The following is a 21,063-nucleotide window of genomic DNA, read 5'->3' as shown; positions in this document are numbered from 1 at the left end:
TCCAATAAAACTACATTGCAAAAAATGGGAAAGAAACAGAATAAAGGTTGAAGAGGCAGAGCCTGAAGAATTTGTGGTGGAAAAAGTATTGGATCAACGTGTAGTAAATGGGAAAGTGGAGTATTTCCTGAAGTGGAAGGGATTTACAGATGCTGACAACACTTGGGAACCTGAAGAAAATTTGGATTGTCCAGAGTTAATTGAAGCATTTCTTTTTTTTTTTTTTTAGATTAAGAAATAACTTTATTTTTTGTGTGTCAATCTCATGATTGAAAAGACATGTTGCTCTCAAATAGACAAGAGGCATAATTTGAAACAAAATTCTTTCTGAAAATTTAGCTTATGAACTCATTACACTGCAAATCAGAGAAAGATCAACAAAAAGCTGCAGCCAACATTTAAAACTGGTAAAACACTCTATCCTAGGCTTAGTAGCAGAAATTTTGAAGCTTTATCAAAAGCACATCAGCCACAGAATAGCAACAATAGAGGCATTAACTGTTGTGCCTTCAACTTAAGAAAAGCATTTAAAATATCATCCCATTTCCTATAAAAAAGTCATTTCCCAGAAAAGAATTTATTTATTTAATCAAAAGACTGTTAGAACTGGAACACTCTTCTTCCACTTCAGTCTACGTTTGCCTTTAATCAACGTCTCTAGCTAATACTTTGACAGAATTTGGCTTCTCAGAAGTCTGTCATTTAAGCACAGTGTGGAATGGGAAAAAGTGTGTATACGAGGAAACTAGAAGAGTACAAAAAATAGTCACTTCTGAAACTCACTGGTGCTCAAGACATCAGAGGCTCTCTATTAAAGTGGGTCCCATAGGCCTGAGAGCTTTGTGCTTGAGGAAATACTACTTAGAGGTAGCTCTGGTTCTGGTTTATATTTAATTACAATTTGCTGTGTCCTGTAACAGGAAAGTTCTAACATTTTCAGCAAAGTAAAAGCACTCTAAACTTCCTCCTTACCCACCCTATAGCTTCCCCATAGAGAAGGGTAAGAAAAAGCTTAATGTGACTCCACATAAAATAGCAGCTAATTCAGCAATTCATACCTTATAGTTGGCGGGACTAGGAAAGGCAGCCTGGTGCCCCAAGCTCTAGGAGCTGGACCTACAGAAGTGTGGAGCTCTGGTGTGCTCACAGCACTCAGGAAAAGGAGGAGAGGGGACTGATTAGGGTGCACATATGGAGAAGTTCTTTTATGCATTTCATGGCACATTCTGCCACAGCAACAAATCAACCAAATCAGGAAGAAATTTGACTGTACTCTTAGATTTCAAAGTCTGTGCCCCTCATCCACTCCCTACCTACACTTCATGCAAGAAAGAATGATCAGTATTATCTATTTGAATATAGGGCCTAACAAGAGGTGGGCCAGTATGGGTACAAACACTATATTCTATAACAAAACAATTTTTGAAAAGATTTATATAACTTTAAGTATGAAAATGAATGCTTCACCTCTATATAGGTATCATTGTATAGTCTTGCACCCATATGAATATGGTCATGTTTGAAAGAGAACTCAAGCACACACACTGAATCCAAAAGGCAGTTTTACGGGAGATGCGAGTCGCTAATAACTTTGCCCAGAGCATCAACCATGCCACTCTGAGCCTCTCTCCTTGAGTCAATACTCTGAATGTCAAACTGAAAGGGAAAGCATCAAATATTCAGACCAAATTAATTAGGTGCCACAAACTTTACCACTCAGGGTATCATTTCAATGATACTGAAAAAATACCTACTGCCTAAAGTATTCATTTTTAAGAAGTTAATAAACTGAAAATTTCAAAGGAGAAAGTGGTTGTGAGAACCTTCCTCCCACTCCCTCTTCAAATAAATCATTAAATACACTGTCGTTTTTATCATAACAATATAAATAATTTCCATCATCCTGAATATTACTTTATAAAGGTATGTATTTCAAGAGGCTTTAAAAACATTTTTCAACCCAGCATTTGAGAATAAAGCATTCAAAGAGTTTTGTATATAGTAACACATACATGTGATAAGTGATGATATATGTATATATATTTATATAAAAAACAAACTTGGCCAGAAGTTAAGGCTACCTACAAAGTTGTCCAAGTAAATTATGCTTGTCAAAACAATTACAAAATTAAAATCACACATACATTTTTAAATCATCTAAACCACTGACAAAATAAGGTTCAGCACCTAAAGTTTTCAAATTAACTGCAAGAAAGTGCTACAGACATTTACATTTTCTTAGTATAAGTCAGTGTTCCCACAAAGTTGCATTTAAATTTTTTACCAGCCTCAAAAGTAATACAACTAAAAACAAACTTCTACAATTTAGTACCTAGCACTCTTAAGAGAGAATAGGTTGTAAATGGCAGGCAACAAGCATCATTTACAAGTGTGCTGTCTCACACACCAAAGTCCAGTTCATAATACTGTTTGACCTGACACATGGTTGAAATTCTAAGCCTCAAAAGGGACTGAGAATGAACATTTCATTAATAATTACACATATCAGCAACCACATGATAAACGTTTCAGGGTTTTCCCATTCAAAGTAAATAATTTAAATATGAAACAAAATAACACCAAAATGTAAGTTGCCTCATTTCAAAACAATGAAAAGTCATTCCTGACATTTGCCTAAATATTTAAATCCTTTAAAAAAAGTATTCTGAACAAATGCTTTTTAAAATTAATTTCAGAAAATATATTTATAAATATAACTCAGAGCCTGCAAGCTTCTCATAGAGTTTTGAATGAACAGAATTCACTAAGATGGAGGGAAGTCATTTAACTCATGTATTATTTTAGAAAATAAACTGAGATGGCTAAATCTATCTTACTTTTAGTTTGGTGTTTTACATTTCCAGTTTGCACATCTAAAAGCTACTTTTATTTTTTTTTTTTTTGTCTTCCAAATTCTGTACAACATATATTTTAGGATGAAAATTTCCATCAAATGGTAACAGGAGCAAGATTTTTAACACAATAATGTTTAATGCTAAGGATGTTATGTCTCTGTTGATCAAAAAGAAAATCCTATCTTAGACTTGATTAAAATTTAGTGTTTTAGGCACTATCTTAATAAAACTAGCACCCTCAATTATTAGCTCATGCCTAAATAGGTTACTTTCAACAAATTACTGAAATAATTTCTCTCTTTTAAAAGAGTTTGTTCCTATTTAAAGATAAAATATATTTATTCACTGAATCAATAGAACATTTTGAGCAACTCATAGCTTTTTTATGAGAGCTGATTCACCAAAAGAAAATCATTTCAATCCTCTACAGCAGAGCTTCAGCTATAGAATTTAGGCATCACTGAGAAGTTAGGACAGGTAAAAAGACATTTATTAATACTTAGTGACATAACAGTTTTTTTTAATAACTTTAAACATTATTTCTCTTAATAATTTTTCAGGTAACAGTGTCTAAAGAATACAATTTTTAAGATTAATATACAAAATCACCTTAGGGAATTACTGCAAGATGCTACTTTGCCAGCATGGCCCAGCATCTGTCTTAGTTTGTTTTCCCTTCATCTTTGCTTTAAAAAAAAAAAGCCCAAAACTAAAAACAAAAAAACACCTAGAAGGTGAGGCAGGTGATTGTCTTCGTGAGCTATTTGATCTAGACAGTGGCAGAAGATGAAGAGAATAGAATGACATATTTAAAAAGCCAACTCAAGCACAGAATGCTTCCCATGTTATGATCCAGTGGAATGCAAGCTAGAAATAGGATAGAATTTAGAAATACGGCTCTGTGTTGATGGGTTAAGGCATTCAGACTCCCCAGTCCTTTTAAAGAACACTTCCTGTTCCTGGAGTTTCCTGGCAAACTCTTCTTCCAGTGTCTTTTTCCTAGGTCTCAATTTCTCTCTCCACTCCTTTAATTTTTGGCTGTGTTCCTCATCTAACTCCTTTAGTTTCTGTGTCTCATGCTCAACCAACAGGTGGCATTTTTCATTCTGCAGCTGAGGCAGTTCTCAGACATTGGCTTCACACTGCAACTGAAGATCCCGCATTTGATTTTCATGTTTCTGATGCTGAGCCATTCTCTCATTTTTCTGCCTCTTTTCTTCTTGTGCAGCAAACTGTTTAATTTTGTCACAGTCCTGATCTGGTGTAGCTGTCTTTTAATTCTCAAACTTTTCTTAAACATGGCCATTCGAGTCTTAGCTTCACTGTGTTGAATCTTGGGTAATATTGTTCTTTCTTGAGTCTGCCTGTTTTTCAATTCCTCAAATAAGTCATTGACTGTAATGCTCCATTTGTTCCGTTTCCTTCTCATGGCGCTTAAGTAGCTGATGTCTTTGTATGAAATATTGATCTTTAAGTTGCTGTTTGAGCAGTTGGTGTTTTTCTTGTAAGTGTCGTTCTTCAAGCTCCCAAATTGCAGCTTCTCGAGCTCTCATGAGCTGTTGCTTGTTATTCAGGCACTTGCTCTCAATATTGGCCAACTCTGCCTTCTGTTGTTGGATGATCTTTTTCAGAGAGCCATCTAATTCTTATTGTTGCTTCTGAACAAACTCTTGTTCTCGAACATGCTGGCTTTGTGCAAGTTCCTCTTTCCTGCATTCCATGAGCTCTTTTCTCAGCTCTTTGGGTGCCTTCTCCACTTCATTTATAACCTCCTTCTTTCGGTTCTTTAGTATGTTCTGAAATTTGGACAGCTCTTTCTCTTGCTCTCCTTTGATGCGTTTGGCTTCATCCTGCAAGCGATTTGTGTGTTCTTGTTCCAGACGTTCAATAGTCTGTTTCTGCTGGTTTTCTAGTTTCTCAATTTCCTGGTCATATGCCGCTTTTTACTCATCATTTTCTGCTCAAAGCGCCGGAAAATTTGTTCTCTTGTTGCTACAGTTTACTATTAAGCTGTTGTTGGGCTCGTTGCTCTTCTTTTTGAAGAAATCTTAATTCCCGAAGTTCCTGACATCTAAGAAACCTCAATTCTTCACTTTTGGAATCACTATCTGTAACTGTCTTTGACGTTGTTACACTCACTTCTACACCATCAACCATAAATTTGCGTGTTTTCTTCAATGCTTTCTTTTGTCTTCTTGTTTCTTGTAAAGATATTGATCCACTGTCTTTAGTTTTACTGAGGAAGCTAGAGATGGATAAATTCAAGTCAAGCTGCTGTTATCAGCAGTAGAACCAGTGCCTGAATCAGCATCATGTTCCTTTTGATTCTCAGATTCTGGAAGCAGCATGGTTTCATTTTTTGACAAAGCACTGATTTCTCCTTTATTTTCTGCATCTCTAGAGTTGATATTAATACTGGGTATTAGAACAGGCTGAGGTTTACTGGGCTGTGAAACTGCAGTAACCTGAGGTTCTGTTTTAATCGGCACTTCACATGGCATTTCTTTTTCCTCTGTATCTATCTGAGTAGTGGCTTTATGAGCATCCTGAGTTTTACCTCCTAAAAAGTCTTTTGGTCAGCATCAATCACTACATTTCCAACCTCTGTTTTTTCTGTGCTACTTCATTCAGTAATTTCTTCAACCTCATTTGTCCCTAGTTCTTCACTGGTCTCCAATATGTTCTCTGACTGTTTATTAATTGTTCCTTATTTTTACCTTCTACAGATTTTTGATCTATCTCATTAATTTCAACTAGTTCTTTAATAGAAACTTCCTTAGTACCACCAGCCTCAAGATCCTCCTCAGGCTTCCTTATTAATTTCTGGTCTACTTCAATCACTTCTTCCCCATCATTACTCTGAGTATCCTCAGCACTGTTTTCAACAACCTTCTGAACATCTACTCCCTCGTTTATTTCTACCACATTACTTGTATCGTTGATGACATCTTTTTGAGTTTTGTCATCTTTTCCTAATTTCTCTTGGCTGTCTTCCTTTTTAAGGCCAACTTCACTATCAATTGCTTGAATATCTTCCTCTTTTTCTGCAGTCTCTTGAGTAACTGAATCTATTGTTTGAATAAGAGTATCTTTAATTTCTTCAGATTTTATAAGCCTATTTTCAAATGTCTGTTTCTCTTCCTGATCCCTTTCTTCCTCAGATTTTAGATTATCTTCAATGTTTGTTTCTAAAGTTATCACTGCATTATTCTCTTTTCCTTCACTGACTGAATTAGTGTTCACAGTTTCTTGGTTTCTTGTATCAGGTAGATTTTCAGACTCAGGTCTCTTCTCTCTCCCATTCTCTTTGATTACTGTTGTTCTATTATGGAGTTCAGCCATAGCTTCTAAATGAGCATCATCAACAAGTTCATTAATTCTATCCATAGCCTTTTCAGGTTCACCAGTGGTAGGTTTTTCAATAAGAAATTTGTTGTTGAATTTATCTTCAGAAGTATTACATTCTGTCTTTTCTGAGACAGATTCCAAAATACAAGCATTTTGTGAAAGTTTGTCTTCTTCAGAGGTGGCAATACTAAGATCAGAGGAGGCATGCTTATCTGAAGGTATTGGCAGAGAATTTTCTGCTTCCTCATCATCATCTTCCTCTTTACCATCTTCAACTTCTGTTACTTCAGCCTTTGCCTCTGCAATCAATTCTCAGATTGGTTTATTGGAACCAACAGTAACAAAGGGATGCTGCAGTAGCTGAGATGTATTCCACCTAGCATCCACATTCTTTTCCAAGCATTTCTTTAGAAAGTCCTTAAAATTTGAAAACCATTTTGATGGCTGTGCTCAGTAGGGGGCTCAGATTTTGCTATTTTTAGCAGCACTCGCATTGGATTTAATTCATCATGAGGTGGTTCTATCTCAGCCGTTTCTATTAAAGTAATACCCAGGGACCAAACTTCAGCTTTGTAGTCATAGGGTCTGTCCTTAGATGTTTCACACATGACTACTTCAGGAGCCATCCAATATGGTGTGCCAATAAAGGAATCTCTTCTTTGAATTGTCCTCGTGTTTTTAGCTGATACTCCAAAATCTGCCAATTTAATATCTCCATCTAAAGTAAAAAGAATGTTGCCAGCCTTTAGATCTCTGTGGATGATTTTATTATCATGTAAGTAGTTCAATGCCTCTAAAGTCTGTTTGCAAACTACTTGTATTTGGGACTCAGTTAATGGTCTCTCAAGTTCAAGCATCACAGCATCTACTTCTCCACCTGCACAAAATTCAATAAGGATCCAAAGATTATTCTCATAATAGAAGGCATCTAGAAGCTTGACTATATTTGGGTGATCACAAGATGCTAATATATCAATTTCAACCATGTAGTCTTCAAGTTCTTCAGATTTGGTGTCAATCACCTTTGCAGCAGCTAAAAGGCTGGTCTCGTTATTCTGGGCCTTGTACACTTTCCCAAAGGCTCCGTCATCCAGTTCTCCTATAATCTCCCTAAACTCCTCGGGGTGCAGGTCCCTCTTCACATGTTCATACTGCCTCTTCTTCTTCTCACTCTCCAACTTGAAGATCTTACGGAAATTGAAGAAGGACATTTTTCCTTCCAACACAGAGTTCCTTGCATTTAACGGCTAAAATCAATAAAGGGCAAAGTTTCTCCTCCCTCCTCTCCTGCACGCAGCCAGCGTGGGGTCCCCCGGCTCCCACAGCTCCGGCCGGCTGTCCCCCAGCAGGCGGGACGGCGACTCGGCTCCGGCCCACGGTGGGGGGCCGCGCGGGTGGGCGCCTTGGCCCTGGCCCACCCTCTGAGGGGCGGCACCTGCCTGGCCCGAGGGTCCAAGCTGTCCAGACGCCCGAGTCGCGGTGGCTTAGGCCCGTGTCACGGCGAGTCTCCCTGAAGCATTTCTTAATTCTCAAAGAGCTGGTAAAGAAAAAGATGGTACAAAAAGAAAATCTTTATCTGACAGTGAATCTGACGATAGCAAATCAAAGAAAAAAAGAGATGGTGCTGACAAACCAAGAGGCTTTGCCAGAGGTCTTGATCCTGAAAGAATAATTGGTGCCACGGATAGCAGTGGGGAATTAATGTTTCTTATGAAATGGAAAGATTCAGATGAGGCAGATTTGGTGCTGGCAAAAGAAGCAAATATGAAGTGTCCTCAAATTGTAATTGCTTTTTATGAAGAGAGACTAACTTGGCATTCTTGTCCAGAAGATGAAGCTCAATAATTGTTTGCATTGTTTTTTATATATATTTATATATACACACACAATCTGGGGCTTGGTTTTTGATTTACTAATGTGAAGAAATAACTACATCTAATAAATCAAGTTTGATACATTTGTTTTGAAAGTAGTATTGAGAGAATTGTTGGGGGGTGCATCAATAGCACTGGTTACTTTGAACAAACAAAAGCTTTCGGTAGTTGCTTCCTTTATCAGAAAAGGACATATGATACCATGGTATATTATTTCCTCTGCATTAGAGAACAGCTTTTCTAAATGCTAGGGGAAATTTCCATAGCCATTTTTCAGTCAGAACTTGTGTTTAACTCATGCCTAAGGACCATTCTGGGTTTTTTAAATTTGTTTTTGTGTGTGTATACGTAAAATGCATATGTAAATGATTCTCTTTATTTTTAAACATTCACCGAAACAAAAATCATGGGTAAGCCCATGTGTCTGTGATGCTATCATTCTGAGCAACCTAAGAACTGAAAATTTTCCTGAAGCTGTAACATTTCAAACTAAATAGTTGGTTCATAATTAATTGGATAATTTAAAGGAAGCCATATTAGAATCCGTATCTACATGTATATTCATATAAATGCAACATTGTGTTTGCAAAATTCCTAAAAGGAAAAGCTTTATCGCTACCAAAAATCTCCCCACCCAGATGAGGAAACTAGACAAATTCTGGTGTGTTCTAATACAGTAAACAAGACTTAGTTAAATGAACATTAAAGATTCCCCTAGTGAGCAATTCTTTTACAAAAACTTGAAATCCCTGTGCTGCATTGACTAAAAGTTCATGATTAATGGAATAGCTAAGGCTTGGCCCATGGAAACTTATTCAGATGGTTAGAAATGTTGGCAGTTTCAGACCTGCTGACATAAATGAGTAAACAAACTTTTTGTAATCTAAACTATTGACCTGCATGTTTTTTCTTACCCCAACTCATTTCTTACATGTAGGCTCAATCTTTTCAGTATTTGGGTTACTGGTTCTGCAGAAGCCAGGAAGAACAGCCTTGTAGTAATCAGAATGGTATCCAACTGTATACTGTTTATTGTAAATACTGGTGAACAGCGGTCAATAAATATTTTTATATCCCTAAAAAAAAAAATGTTTCTTAACTGTAAACCTCTGGACAGCTGTAGTAACCTAAGACTGACACTGGCTCAGGGTCTCTCCCCTGCAGGTGCCATGCCCTGCGACTGCCCGTGTCTACCGGACCGAGACAGTCTTCGCCTCGCAGGAGGAGGCGGGGCCCAACCTCTGCGTCATGTGAGGTCTCTCTGCGGCAGGTTGGCTGCTGCCTTTCGTCTTGTACATTCTGTGAAGAGAACATATTTTTAAAAATAAAATCAATCTTTTGAGGTGGTAGTGAGTGATTTGTGGGGCTCTCAGAAACTAACCTCTTCTCCTTATAAGCACTGAATGAAGCCGAAAGACATAAACTTTTGCTCTCCGGAAGTTGTCATCCTTTGTTTGAGCTGGCCACCTTTCTATTTTCGGGGCTCCTGATAGGGTCTCCAGGAGGTGACCCAGGACGAGAAGTGTCTGAGGAGCTAGTGGTTCCCGAGGGTTCGCTCGAGCGATGCGTGGTGACAGATGGGGCCTTGCTGAAGACTAACCCACGTTCTGGGGGGAGCCTTCCTCCTCTGGTTCTCCTCTTCAGAATTCATTCCTCCTTCTACAGGAGCCCACGGACCTTATTTTTAACTTTTTTTTTGTTTGTTTTTTGAGACAGGGTCTCACTCTGTCACCCAGGCTAAGGTGCTGTGGTGCCATCATAGCTCACAGCAGCCTCACACTCCTTTGCTCAAGCGATCCTCCTGCCACAGCCTCCCGAGTAGCTGGGAGTACAGATGTGAGCCGCTGAGTCCCGCCCGTCTGTCTTTTGATTCACCTTTTTGGTCAGTTTGGGCCCCTGGCAACTCTAGCCTGGTCTGGTCTTGTCACCGTACCTGCGGGATCTGGTCACCGCAGACTCAGCGGTCAGGGAGCGTGGGCTCCTCCGACTCTCTGTGGCCCGGGGCAAGTCACCCGCCTTCTCCAGGTCTCCGTCTCCTCACCCACCTCTCAAGTGAAAACAGAACCAGGTGCTGCTCCACTGCTGCCGTGCGAAGGGCATGAGCTGGTGCAGGCGATGTCGCTAGAAGCGTCTGGAACACAGGGCCCCTCAGTGCGTGCCGACGGCACCCGCAGCGCAAGGCGGGAGCCTGGCCGACAGCAGTGTGACCAGGGCCCGCCCGGCCGGCCAGCGAGCCCGCCGCCCTCCTGCCGCCGCCCAGCCCCCCGGGGAGAAGAAGGGCGTCCTGTCCGGTCCTGCCCGCGCTGCTCCTGCCGCTCTGATGGCCCCGGCGGCAGCAGCCCACCGGTCCCCAGGGCAGGAGATTCCAGCCCTCGGCTTCTCCCGCTGCCGTCGCGTCCCCTGACTCTTCCTGGCAGCGTGCCCCGGCTCAGCCTTGAGCCCACCTTCCCACCCCTCGCCTGCCCTGGCCCCACGCCGGGGCTGCGGGCCTCTCTGCTCCTCCTTTGACCTCCCAGGATCTGCTGTCCCGATCCTGTCCCCAGAACCCGCTCTGGTGGAGGAGCCGTGGCCCGGGACACTTGGCTCCACCGAGCCCGCCGTCCAGACCCAGGGTTGCCAGAAAGGGCGGCGGCACCACCCCCTCCAGGGAGCCCCCCGGGCCTGGAGGAAAAGCTGCCGCTCTGAGAGGCCCGGGAGGCTGTGGAGTCGGCAGGGGCAGCCCAGGAGCTCCCGGGCCCCACACGGCACGTGCTGCGAGGGAGGCCAGCGTCCTTCCCTCCCGCCTGTGGGCCGGCTCCGCCCCGGCCCTGCCCGTGCAGGGCCTCGCGTCTTTGGGCCTTTCTCTCCTTCGTGCCGTGTGGGGTGAAGGCCCAGGAAGGTCGCAGGACACAGGCCCGGGGCTAGGAGCAGCCGCCAGCGTGGATGTGAGCACACTAAGGCATCGCCACACGGCCCAGAAACATCCAGGCTGGACTCACTTGCGTCCCTGGGATGCGCCAGGTGCAGGCAGGGGACACCCGCACCTGACCGGGAAGCAACTGCTACAAACCCTGCTGGGCGGGCCGCGGGTGACAGCTCGCTGCTGCCGCAGTCCTGCCTTGCCTTCCCCGGCTGGTGCCCTGGGACCCTGGGGAAACAAACCGCATGGAGGTTTGTAATAACTTCCGACCGCTGTGAGTGGTGACAGGCAGGTAACTGCTCAGCGACTGGCTGTCTCCTGGCCGCGGCCAAAACCCAGCAGTCTCAGCGGGCGCCGCCTCCCCCATCCGAAAAGAATGGTTTCCACTTCCCCGTAAGACAAACATCTGTAAACATTTCTCCTTTGATGTCGCTACGCTAGTCCCAAGTAATCCCCCCTCCACCCCGGCCAGCCGCAGAGGAAGAGGCTGCTGTCACCTGAAGCGGGGGCGGCCCGGACGCTGCTCACTTGCGCAGAAAGAGCCGGTTCTGCGCAGCCTCCGCGGTGGCCCTGGGGGACCTCGCGCTGCTCTTACTTTTAAACTCCAAAGTCCATCTTGGGGCTAAAGCCCTCTTTCCCCACGAGATGCCGAGGGTCGTGCACGGTGTGAGGGACAGTGTGGACCTTGGACAATGACCCGTAACCCCAGAGGCAGCAGCAACGCTGGGAGCTGCCCGCCCGGCCCGCGAAGCGCTGGGAGGTCCCTTTAGCTCTGAGCGCGGGGACCGAGCCGCCCCCTCCCGCAGCGCCGCCGCAGCTCAGCCTGGGCCTCAGCGTTCTGTTTGTTTTTCCCACAAGCACCCCACTTTCTGATCCACTTGGGTTTGCTAGTGGTACTGTTTAAGCGGAACCCAAAAAAATGTGGGGAAAAAGCTTTAACAATCAAATGAAGGCGTTAATATGAATCCTAAACGCTCACTGTATTACTCTTTGCCTAACGTACACATAAAAGATGGAAGGCAAAACAGTAAGACGGAATCTTTAAAACTCGAAATAGAAAGGTCATCCTCTACAAAGCTCATTTGGGCTGAGCTGCTGCGAAACTCCCTTCTGAGGGTCAACGCTAGCGGGGACTAAAGTTCCCCCCAGCACCGCCTTTCTGTTGCCCTTCTCCCTCCTGGACCCCGTCAGAATGTGTGTGGGACCGCGCCGCCACAGGGGCCTTCGGTTCCCTCATCTGCTCCTCCCCTTGTCCCTGTCCCTGTCCCTGCGGGGAGGGGTCCCGGCTGCAGGCACAGCAGCAGCAGATGCTGGGACACTGAGTCCTACAGGCTGCCCTCCCACCTCCCACCTCTCCGCTGCCTTCTCTGTCACACGGCCAAGAGCAAAGCCTCCTGTTGCTTTCTATTCTACCCTCCCACGGGGCACCAACCCCCACAGCTCAGCAATGCTGGCTGAAATCCACTAAACTGATTTCCCAGTCCCCCAGCGGTTTGTGGCAGCAGTCTGGAAAGCACCGGCCGGCCGAGACACTAATGACAGGGCGTCAGGGGCCCTCGCCAGGGGGCAGGGGGAAGGAAGGCTTCCTAGCTCTTGTTCCCACAGACGGGCTCCTCTTGCCCTTTGCCCCACCTGCCACCTGCCACTTGCCGGTAAATAGCAGTTTAACACCCCGAAGTGCCTTTCATGCAAGGACTCACTGGATTAGGAGGAGCCAGCGGGAGCCTAAAGCAGATTAAGGGGAGACAAAGGAAGCTTTGGGGTTTATCTTCAGCTTTCCTGTTTCCAAGAGCTCCGCTCTCTTCCTGTGCTCAGCCCCAAGCATCAAAGGGAGGGACAGAAGGGAGGGACGGAGAGAAGGAAAAGGAGGGAACCCTGCCCACCCCCTCACCTGCTGAGGCCAACCAACACTAGATGGTCACCTCCACCCCAGCCCCACTCATCCTAAGGTGAGCGTGGCCTTCCTGCCGGGGCTGAGACAACTTCTTTTTCTCCCTTCCTCTGTCCCTGCCCCAGCCCCTCCATCCCTCCCTCCCTTCTCTCTCCCCTTCCTCTCTCCATCCCTTTCTCCCCTCCTCCATCCGACCGTCCAGTGTCCAGTCCTGGACACCTTGGGGAGGTTCCTTCCCTTCCCAGATCCCTGTGGGGCTGGGGCTGGAAGGCGCAGACGGGTCGGGCAAGCAGCCGCCCTGGCAGCCGGGCCTCAGCTTCAGCCAGAAGGTGGTGGCCCCAATGCAGAGCTGCCCTCTGTGCCTGGCTCAGCTGTCTTCGTCCTGGTGCTAATGGTTCGCACACCTCTGTGTCTCCTTTGGTTTTCAGGCCGCAACACTAAATGTGACCCCAACAGCCCTTGGGCTCCCTGTCTCACAAGGCCAGGCTGGGGGAAAGAGGAGGTCCCTGTCAAGAGTCTCCTCCTTTCACCCCCTCCCTGTCTGGGTGTTCTTCCGTCAGCTCTTACATCTGACGCTCATTGTCAACAGGTCCCACGTTGTGTACAGGCGCCGAAGGGACAGATGACTGGAAGGGCGGAGCCCATCCGGCCGACTTTCCCTCCTTCGCTGCATCTCTCTCGGGATTCTCTACATTTCGTGTTTGAAAAGGAGGGCCCTGGGCACTGTCCCTGGTCACAGTGGAAGCTTCGTTGACCCGGAAAGACACCAAGCTCTGTCGTCTCTGCAGCCCTGCTGCTGACTGGGCGGCGGATCCCAGGAAGGGAACACGGGAGCCAAGGCCGGCAGGAGAGCGGGGCTGGGTGGGAAGACCTGCTCCGCGGGAGGCTGTGAGGGTTCTGGAAGGAGCCCACCAAACAGTGAGCTCCTCAGGAGGAACAATGAGGTCAGGTCTTGAGATTCTTAGTGTGGGAGGTAGAAAGGGGTGGGTTGGGGTGGGGGCGAGGTGGGCATTTCTCTGCCATTTTAGGCAAAGAAGAAGAGTTATTCACCCCCCCCTCCCTAGCCTACATGTGTGCACAAGCACACACACACAAACGGGTAAAAAATAGTAATCCACCAGACTGGTAAACTAGCTGTGGAAAATTCAAAATGGTTTTGGGTAAAGTTTCAAGGAAAGGAGGAGTGTGGCTGCACAGCAGGCTTTCTCCAGAAGGATTCTGGGCCCGTTTACAATTGCCGTCCTTCAGCTTCTCCACAGAAACACCAAAATGGCGTCTGGGTGGCGGCCACACTGGCGTGTCCACGCGGGTCACTGCCGTGCACACAGCAGCCCACCCAGGGGGTTTGTGTTTACTCTGCCGCATGCCACAATGGTCTGAGGAGGCTTTCAGCCAAAATAGATATGGCGACATGCTAACACAGGATTACAGAGTTTGCTGAAGGACAGACGTCAGAAAACTGGCAGACTAGGAAGCTCTAAGCTTTCCTTTTCCCACAGAACATTAAAAAATAAAAAGAAATTTTTTGAACCACTTTTGTCTGAGTACTGGAAAACAGTCAAAGGTTTACAGCAACCAAGTGAATGCCCGATCAAGAAAATGCCATCTTCAAAGTGAAAATTTCTGTTGTGTTTTTACTTACCCTGGTCCCACCTTCTTCCCAGTGTGGTGGCTGTATCAGTCTTGAAGCAGCAGCAACCAGCCTCATTTCCAGTTCCTTCCCTGGTGCTGAAAGAATCAGAGCAGATATTACTTGCAAATTATTATGCACATCTCTTCTATACTGTCTGGGAGATACCTGAAGGACTGCCTCACTAATCTGTGTCACATAGCACAGAACACACACAGGTGGGAACACAGAGGGACAATGTTCATGAAAGCTGCAAGATGACTGCAGACTCACCGATGCCTGGGGTGAAAGATTATGAGTAGAGACATACAATAGACCACCTGAGGCCCAGACTGGAAGCTGGAGTGAGACTCTGAGAAATTGGGATATTCAAAAGCAGCTGTGTCTGCAGGGGAATTTACATGCTCAGGGACAACGTGTGCTCACAAAGTTCTGAGAGGACCTAGACTTTCACCTCATGCTGATCCCTGGGCTCTGAGCAAGCTTCACTGATTTTGAAGGAGTGCACAAAGACAGTCTGCAAAGACCAGGAGACCCCTTGGCCTTCAAGGAAATCTCTGTCCAAACATTAGCTGAACACAAAGTCAAGGAACAGAGACTTCAGCAATTACACATGACAAGGAATAGTCTTATAAAAAAAGTTTGGAAAAGTCTCAAACAAATGGACTGCTGCTACATGCTTCAACAATTTTTACAAAAACCAGCAACCCCTGGAGAAGGTAAAGATTCTGAATGTCAGAGTTACCACATTATAACAGTAAGATGCCCAATTCTCTCTCTCTCTCTCTCTCTCTCTCACACACACACACACACACACACACACACAAACACCACAAGGTATACAAACAAACAGGAAAACATGGCTCATTCAAGTAAAAAAATATTAAACAGAAACCATTCCTGAGGAAGCCCAGACATCAGACTTACTACACAAAAAAGTTTAAAACGTGCTCAAATAACTAAAGGAAAACATAAGCAAAACCACTAAAGGAGATCAGGAAAATGATATATGAACAAAATGATAATATTAACAAAGAAATCAGAATTTTTGAAAGTACCAAACAGAAATTCTGGAGCTGAAAGTACAACAACTGAAATGAAAAATTCACTATAGGTGTTCAACAGCAATTTGATTTCAGCAGACAAAAGAAAGATGAGTGAACTTGAAAAAAGAACAAATGAAATTATCTCATCTGAGGAGTAGAAAGAAAAAAGAAGGAAGAAAAGTTAGCAGAGCCTAACAGACCTGTGGGGCACCATCAAGCAGAAAAACACACGTTATGGAATTCCCAGAAGGAGGAGAGAGAAAAGCAAAACAGATGATTGAAAGAAATAATGGTTGAAAATGGCCCACATTTGCTTCTACACATGAATTCACAAATTTAAGAAACTTGAACTCTAAGTAGAATAAAGTCTGAGACCCATACCAATACACATTATACTCAAATTGTCAAAAGACAAAAAAAAAAAAAAAGAATCTTGAAAGTAGCAAGAGAGAAGGGACTCATAACATACAAGAGACGCCCCATACGATTATCAGCAGATTAATCATCAGAAACATTTGATGTCAGAAAGCAGTAAGAAGATTTTTAAAAAGAATAAAGCAATGGGAAAGTAGTTTAAAGTACTGAAAGAAAAATAATTTGTCAACTGAGAGTTTTATACTCCAAAAACTGTCTTTCAAAAATATGCAAGAAATTAAGACATTCCCAGATAAACAAAAACTGAAGGAGCTCATTACTGGCCCTATAGGAAATGCTAACAGAAGTTCCTTAAGTTAAAATGAAAGAAAACTAGACAGTAACTCAAAGCCCCATGAGGACAGTGCTGGGAAAGGCTCCTTCATTTCCAGCGACTGCCTTCCCTTTGGCAGGGAGGTGAGAAGCCTGGGTGGTGGCAACTAGGGCAGGGCTGGGTCTCTCAAGCCCCCCAGGGCTCATCTCACAGCAGGAACTCGGCCCTGACAGTCCACATCTTCTGGGCCTGAGAGCAGGTGGAAGGCATTTCACTGCAGGGTCAACAGCACACCTGCTGTCACTCCAGCAGGTCCAGTTGATCTCTGACACATGTAAAGCAAGGTGTGAAGATAAAAATAAAAGCTTTGGAAGCTGCGTTTAAACAGGAAGCCAGTCCTACCTTCCAGCACATCCCCACACAGACACCTCAGAGATAGTGCGGGTTTGGTCCACACCGTCCAAGAAAGCAAACATCGCAATAAAGCAAGTCACACCAATTTTTTGATTCCCGGTGTATGTAAAAGTTGTATCTATACCAGACTGCAGTCTATTAAGTGTGCAATAGCACTGTCTAAAAACAAAATGTAAATCCCTTAATTAAAAACCACTTAATTGCTAAAAAATGCTAGCGATCATCTGAGCCTTCAGTGAGTTGCAATCTTTTTGCTGGTGCGGAGTCTTGTCTTGACGGTGATGGCTGCTGACTGATCAGTGTGGTGGTTCCTGAAGGGCAGACGGCTGTGGTAGTTTCTTAAAACAGGACAACAATGAGGCCAGGTGTGGTGGCTCATGCCTGCAGTCCTACCTAGCACTGTGGGAGGCCAAGGCAGGAGGATCACTTGAGGCCAGGAGCTTGAGAGCAGCTGGGCAAAACAGTGAGATCTTGCCTCTTCCAAAAATAAAAAAAAAAATTGTCTGTGCATGGCGGGGCACACCTGTAGTCTCAGCTACTTGGGAGGATCGCTTGAGTCCAGGAGTTCGAGGCTGCAATGAGCTATGATCACCCCACTGTTCTCCAGCCTGGGTGACAGGGCAAAACCCTGTCAATCAATTAATCAATAAAGGAAGGAAGTTTGCCACATTAACTCTTTCTTTCACAAAAAAAAATTCTCTGTAGCATATGACACTGTGGGTAACAGTAGAACTTCTTTCAAAGTTAGAGTCAGTTCTCTCAAACTCTCCTGCTGCTTTATCAACTAAGTTTCTGTAATATTCTAAATCCTTTGTTGTCATTTCAACAGTGCTCACAGCATCTTCACCAGGAGTAGATTCCATCTGAAGAAACACTTTCTTTGCTCACCCGTAAGAAGCGGCTCCTCATCCGTTCAAGTTTGGCCATGAGATCGCAGCAACGCAGTCCCATCTTCAGGCTCCACTGCTAATCCTAGTGCTCCTGCTATTTTTGCCACATCTGCAGTTATTTTCTCCTCTGAAGTCTTAAATCCCTCAAACTCATCCACGAGAGTTGGAATCACCTTTTTCCAACCTCCTTTTAATGTTGGTATTTTGATCTTCTCTCATGAATGGCATCTAGAATGGTGAATCCTTTCCAGAAGGTTTTCAATTAACTTTGCTCAGATCCACCACAGGAATCACTACCTATGACAGCTGTGGCCTTACAGAATATATTTCTTAAATAATAAGACTTGAAAGTCGAAATTACTCCTTGATCCACCGGCTGCAGGGCGGACGTTGTGTTGGCATGAAAACAACATCAATTTCCTGGTACATCTCCATGAGGGCTCTCGGCTGACTGGCTGCATTGTCAATGAACAGTGACATTTTGAAAGGAATCTCTTTTTCTGAGCAGTAAATCTCAACATTGGGCTTAAAATATTCACTGAAACACGCTGTAAACAGATGTGCTGTCACTGCTGTTTCGCCGACAGAGCACAGGCAGAGCCGAGTCGGCCTAAGTCTTAGGGCCCTGCGGCTTTCACAGTGGCAAATAGCACCGGCTTCAGCTTAAAGTCGCCAGCAGCATTGGCCCTGACAGAAGAGTCACCTGACCTGTGAGGCTTTGAAGCCGGACATTGACTGCTCCCGTCCAGCTGTGAAAGTCCTGGATGGCACCTGCTCCCGACAGGAGGCTGTTTCATTCACATTAAAAATCTGCGTTGAGCGTGGCCGGCAGGTACCTTGGCGAGATCGTCTGGACAACTTGCCGCAGCTTCTACACCAGCACCGGCTGCTTCCCCGTGAGTTTTACTAATGTTGTGGAGACGGCTTCTCTCCTTCAACCTCGGGAACCAACCTCTGCTGGCTTCCGACTTCCCTTCTGCAGCTTCCTCTCCTCTCTCAGCCTTCACAGAACTGAAGAGAGTTAGGGCCTCGCTCTGGATTAGGCTTTGGCCTAAGGGAACGCTGTGGCCGGTTGGATCTTCTGTCCCCACCGCTAACACTTTCTCCGTGTCAGCGAGACTATTTCACTGTCTCATCACTTGTGTGATCGCTGGAGCAGCAGTTTTCATTTCCCTCAGGAACTTTCCTTGGCAGTCACAGCTTGGCTGACTGCGGGGAGTTAGCTACGCTCCCGCTCCCCGCAAAGAGGTTTTATCTCTTTCTTCGGATCAGGTCTCTAAGTTGACCACGCCAGTTTGCGGGGAGTCAGCTGCGCTCCCCGCAAAGAGGTTTTCTCTTCCGATCAGGTCTCTCAGGCAGGGGCCATCGCAAAGGATGAAAAAATAGTAGGAAACAGAAATAATAGTAATAATACACAGAGCCAAAGATATAGTTTATAAAGTAAAGGTTTATGAAAATAGATAAAGGAGGGTATCCGGATGCGAATATTTCCTCCTGCCAAAAATATATCCAAAACTGAAAATCCACACAGGTGTTATATAGGGTAGATACAGGCTCCTGTTGGCAAGGGCAAGGGAATTCGCATGCTAACAGGCAGTTTGCTTTAGGGTCAAAGTCTTCTAAAAGGCTACTACAGATCCTTCAACTAACTCTAACTAGGGGAACAATGAGTTGTAAAATCTTCTTGGGGCAAACTTCTAAGTTTTCTGATAAGGCTATTACTTTAGCAAAAACCAGAGACATCTTGGCTCCGGTGATTGTGTTCTTGGAGACAGAGATGATCTCAGAAGTCAACATGAGCTGTGCTTTGTGTTAATTACTTTAACCGCATGGCTCCTTCTGGGCCCGGCTTGGGCATTAGCATATCTCTCTGATCAGCTCTCATCTCCGGGGGTCCTTGCCAGCTCCGGCAACCCATGGCTCTAGGAAGAGGCCTGCCTTGTCTTTCAAAACAGGTGAGAACCATAGGCCCAGTTTGCAGCTGTCTCTTTGAAGTGCAGCTTTTACTGACCAAGGAGACGCCCTCCTGAGATGAGGCAGCTTTTGAACTAACACATTTCTTTTTTCTTTAAGGCACAGCCTTATGTGACTTCTGAAATCAAATCTTGTCTCCGGAAATACAAGGGGCATTTCTATGACTCAGTATTCTTAGGCTCAACAGCTGACCTCGGAGCAAGCTGTCACCTGTCTTGGCTTCAGACTTGTCTTCCTTGCTAAATTTAATCCTTTGTAGCTTTTGACTAAAAGCGAGAGACGTGCAACTTCCCTTCCCTTGAACACTCAGAGGCCCCTGTATGGTTATTAATTGCCCTAATTTCTATTTTTTTATGTCTCAGGAAACAGGGAGGATTGAGGAGAGGGAGAGAGATGGGAGACTGTACTCCCCCCACAACACGACATCAATGCAAAACAGCCCTCGGAATGAACCCCACCTCCAGGGAGGAAGAATGGTGCTGTGAGATGCTTGGCCTCAGACCCGTCTCCACGCTGGAGCACCCACGACAGTAGACACAGAAGCTGGAAGGTGGGTCTCTGTGGAAGGAGAAAGGTGGCAGTCTCGCACTTCCCACCCTCTGCCTGTCACCAGCTAGTGCAGCACTCTCGCTCCCAGGCTCCCTTCTCCCTCCTCACCACTCACCCCTCTGGGCTCACCTCTCCTGTCTCCACTCTTTGCAGGTCAGGACCGGCCCTTTCCCCTCCACCCTCTGTGCAAAGCCCAGAAGAAATCTGAAAGTGACACGGGGGGAGGCAGCTGTTGAGACTGACAGAATCTAGGCAAGAGAACACCCTCCCGCTCCATGTGGTTTAGCAAATTTCCAGAGAATACCGCGGGATGACAGCGCCAAAGTGTCACCTTGTAATAAAGTGCTCTCATACCTAGAACCATTCTCTGGGCTCATCTCTCCCAAGAGGCTCAGGAGTTGTCCCCTGGACACCTGGTTCCCGACCCTGCGCTCTTAGGACTCAGCTGCTCTCACTCCCGACACACGGGAACGAACTTCTTTGAACTGGTGACTTTGCAAAGCAACGCTATAGCGGGGTGAACAGAATTGAATTCATACTAAGGTATAGAATATCGGCAGGTTATTGAGCAATTAAGTTAAACATAATTCTGGAGAACTGCAGTTGTGCGTCAACTTTAACCCTGCATGTACAACACTGCGCTGTGAGCCTGTTACTAACTTCCACCCCCGCTGGCCCCCGCCAGTGGCTTGGCCCTGGTTTGTCCAGGCCCATTGCCTTCGTTACCTGTCTCTGTCCTCCTGTGTGTCCCAAGCTGGTCCAGACGAGCCCGGGTGGGATTCGTCTCCCGCGGTGTCTGCGGACTGGCCGGCTGCAGAGACTGTTCAGTTCTCCGTTGCTGCAGCTGTGAAAGTACAGAACTCCCTCCTTAAGCACATGGCACTGTCAAACAGGGTCACAGTCCCGCACCTGGTGGTCTCGTGCCTGTGCAAAGGATGACAGGCCTGAGAGTTCCCCTGTCTGTGCTCCCCTGAGTGTGCATGTCCCCAAGTCCCCCTGCCGCTG

At 45.4% G+C, this 21,063-nt stretch overlaps 1 long non-coding RNA gene and 1 pseudogene across 1 annotated transcript; both read right to left on the bottom strand.

The window, feature by feature from the left end:
- Positions 1–3,638: 3,638 nt before the first annotated feature.
- On the bottom strand, positions 3,639–7,518 carry LOC123640230 (annotated as a pseudogene).
- A 7,047-nt stretch (positions 7,519–14,565) lies between these two features.
- LOC123640730 lies at positions 14,566–20,482 on the bottom strand. Its single transcript, XR_006736030.1, has 4 exons — positions 20,413–20,482; positions 20,188–20,262; positions 19,968–20,067; positions 14,566–14,595 (listed from the first exon to the last, which is right to left on the bottom strand). It is a non-coding gene; the product is annotated as an uncharacterized LOC123640730 (long non-coding RNA).
- Between the last annotated feature and the right edge of the window lie 581 nt (positions 20,483–21,063).

The sequence above is a fragment of the Lemur catta genome, chromosome 6 (genome assembly GCF_020740605.2).
Source record: "Lemur catta isolate mLemCat1 chromosome 6, mLemCat1.pri, whole genome shotgun sequence".
NCBI lineage: Eukaryota > Metazoa > Chordata > Mammalia > Primates > Lemuridae > Lemur > Lemur catta.
Note: the sequence above shows the minus strand (reverse complement) of the source record. Positions and strands in the feature narration are given on the sequence as shown.